Source organism: Cebus imitator, unplaced genomic scaffold, assembly GCF_001604975.1.
Source record: "Cebus imitator isolate Cc_AM_T3 unplaced genomic scaffold, Cebus_imitator-1.0 Scaffold82, whole genome shotgun sequence".
Taxonomy (NCBI): Eukaryota; Metazoa; Chordata; class Mammalia; order Primates; family Cebidae; genus Cebus; species Cebus imitator.
This window is the reverse complement of record NW_016107397.1, coordinates 189,773-193,321: the sequence shown is the minus strand read 5'-3', so window position 1 is coordinate 193,321 and position 3,549 is coordinate 189,773.

Here is a 3,549-nt window from a genome sequence, read left to right as displayed (position 1 = left end):
CATGCCAAAACCACATAAAACAAGACAAGCATTCTGCAGGCCAACTGCTGAGCACCAGCTGAGCAGCACAGTCAGGGAGAGCAGCAGGCTCGGGGAAGGCAGGCGGGAGAGTCTCGGCTCAGCCCTGGTGCAAGGGTAGGGCTTGGACGGAGGCGAGGACATTCCTGGCAGGAGAAACGGCTTGTGCCAAGGAGTGGAGGGAGAAGTGAGGATGCCCCTCGGGGCAAGGGGAAGAGGCTGGCTACCTTTCCAAAGGCCTTTCCAATGTCCAGCTGCTGTCTAATTGTATTCCCACCTCTCTGCACTTGCAGAGAGACAGGAATCCTTTGCAGCCCCTAAATCTTCTACATTTCCTCATTGCAAAATGGGGATTAAAATCTCGGGCTCCCCAGGCCCTCACGGTTCAGGCGTGAAGTTTGGCAAATGCCACCACCATCAGGATCTGAACAGTGGGGGTGGAGAGTGAGGACGGAGGAGAGCTGGGGGAGGGAAAGCTGAGTCTTCCCCCCAAAAAACTCCTGGGGTATGGTAGGGCAGAACCCCAGGAGAAAGAAAGTCAGGTTCAGCCAGGCCCGGAGCCTCAACAAGCCTGAGGCAGGAGGACCCCTAGGGCAGATGGGGATGAAGGTTAGAGCCGGATCCACAGGCAGCCTCCCTGCCTCCTCTCCGCTTGATTCACCCATCACGTACGGAGTAACTCCTGTATACCTGGCCCCGGGCAGTGGACCGTGCAGTGAAGTGGAAAAAATGAAACATAAGGGCCACTGTCTTTTTATCTTTGAGCAATGACTGTGTGCCAGGTCCAGAAGAGGACCCGGCAGCAACTTGCAGCAACCAAGTGATTATCTGCCTCCTGTTGCAAAAAAGGAAACCGATATTCAGAGAGGTTGAGTGACTTGCCCAAGGTCACACAGCGGGTAAGAAGCAGCGAAGCCAGAATTAGAAGCCAGAGGGGTCTGTCCTGAGCGCCTTGCTTTTCCCCCCACCTCCATCACACTGTTCCGTGCAGTCTGCTCTGGAGCCAGAGAGTAGAGAGGAAGGGACGGAGGGACATGAAGAAGGAGGGAGGGGGGGAAAGCGGAAGAAGGAGAAGCCGAGGCAGAGAAAGGCGGGTAAGAGACTGTTGAGAGCTGAAGGCTGGAGCCAGAGGAGGCACCGGAGGCCCGAGGCGGGCCATGTGTGCGCTTGGCAGCGGATGACAGGGCCCAAGTGCTCCTTCCCAGTAGGCCCAGCCCCTGTGGGGCCACTGCTCAGAGCCTCGAGGTTCTGATCAGATTACTTGCACACTTCAGGCCTGGATTGCAGGGCCTGGGGAACCACAAGTCGGGGAGGGGGTGGCACGAGGGTCTTGGCACGGGGTGACTGTGACAGCTCCGCAGCCCCGCCCCTGCTGGGCTGCAGCTGAGGCTGACAGGGCCCTGAGGCCAGCAAGCCCAGCTGTGCAGCGTCGCCAGGCCTCGGAGGCCAGACGTCTGGCCTCGAGGCCTCCCTGGACACGCTGCCGATCTGCCAGACACGGTCCCTGAGCTCCACCCATGCCCCACGGGACTCCCGGCCCCTTTCAGCAAAAGCAGCTAGGGAGGGCAGGGCTGGGGCGTGGGCAAGGTGGCTTGTCAATCTCAGAGGGGGACCTGGTGAGGTGGAGCCAGGGCCCCGGTTTGGGACCGGGTCTGTTGCCATGGCGACGGCTCAGGCAGGGTCTGGAGCCAGCATCACGGCGTTCCCCAGTGACAGCTTCAGTGGTCCATGGGGACTGAACTCGTGATCCTGCCTGGCCGGTGAATTCGCTTTTCCTTAGGAAACTATTCACTGTGCTCACTCACGGCGTCCCCCTGCGGCCCCGGCGCCTCCTAAGACAGCCCGTGTCAGACGGCCAGAGCCCCACCCAAGCTCGGCTGCCCAGTGGCTGAGGACGCTGACCTCACGCCGTCCTATCAGTGTGGGGACGGCTGCAGTTGTGCTGGGAGCTGCGCCTCCTGAATGCTCGCTGTGGCAGCCCGGCCTGCCCTCCCCAAAGCTCTGGCCTCTACCCAGTGGCTCGGCTCCGGGCAAGACTGGGCTGCCTGGTGAGAGGCACTCAGACCCAGTGTCTCCCACCCCAGGCCCCTCCCGGACTCCAGGGAGAACCAGGTAACACAGCGGGAACCATCATACTCCAAGGACTGGAGGCAGGGCGCAGGGGCCTGTCATCCTAGCACTTCGGGAGGCCAAGGCAGGAGGGCAGCTTGAGCCCAGGAGTTCAAGACCAGCCTGGGCAACATACTGAGACCCCCGTCTTTACAAAAAAATAAATTAGCCAGGCATGGTGGTGCATGCCGGTAGTCCCAGCTATTTGGGAGGCTGAGGCAGGAGAATAGCTTGAACCCAGGAGGCGGAGATCACAGAGCCGAGATCTCGCCACTACACTCCAGCCTGGGCCACAGAGAGAGACTCCATCTCAAAAATAAAGGACTGGCCTGAGCTTGAATCCAGGCTCCATCTCTCTCCAGCTGTGTGGCCCCAGGCATGTCCCTTAACCTCTCTGAGCCTGATTTCATGTCTGTTAAAATGATAGTCTCCAGACGCAGTGGCTCACACCTGTAATCCCAGCACTTTGGGAGGCCGAGGCAGGCAGATCACTTGAGGTCAGGAGTTCGAGACGAGCCTGCCCAACATGGTGAAACCCCGTCTCTACTAAAATACAGAAATTAGCTGGGCGTGGTGGGACATGCCCGTAATCCCAGCTACTCAGGAGGCTGAGGCAGGAGAATCACTTGAACCTGGGAGGTGGAGCTTGCAGTGAGCTGAGATTGTGCCACTGCACTCCAGCATGGGGGACAGGGCAAGACTCTGTCTCAGTCTCAAAAAAAAAAAAAAAAAAACCATGTTAGTAAGCTCTGCCCTTCCAACTTCACAGGCCCACTTCAAAGAGCAAGAATAAGAACACACTTTGTAAATAGAAATCGTCCTGGAGACAGGCAGTGTCCTTACCGCCGTCAGCGTCATTCTTGTTTCCATTGAAAGTAACGGCAAAACCACAGTTACCCTTGCAGTGACCTGATCATTCTGGCTCCTGGAGAACTAACTCTACCTGCTTCCTTTCAGGGGTCCCTGGGGCCATTCCTGGTGGAGTTCCTGGAGGAGTCTATTATCCAGGTAATGTACATGAAACTTCCACACACCCAAGTCGTGCAGATGATGATGATGTCCATACTAGATGCACATTTTCACATCCTAGAAGGTAGGCACATTGACACGCCTACCAGAAGTGATGCCCACTTAAAAATGCAATTAAGAAGACACTGATTTACATGGGCCGGGCGCAGTGGCTCACGCAGGTAATCCCAGCACTTTGGGAGGCTGAGGCGGGCGGATCACGAGGTCAAGAGATCGAGACCATCCTGGTCAACATGGTGAAACCCCGTCTCTACTAAAAGTACAAAAAATTAGCTGGGCATGGTGGCGCGTGCCCGTAATCCCAGCTACTCAGGAGGCTGAGGCAGGAGAATTGCCTGAACCCAGGAGGCAGAGGTTGCGGTGAGCCGAGATCCCGCCATTGCACTCCAGCCT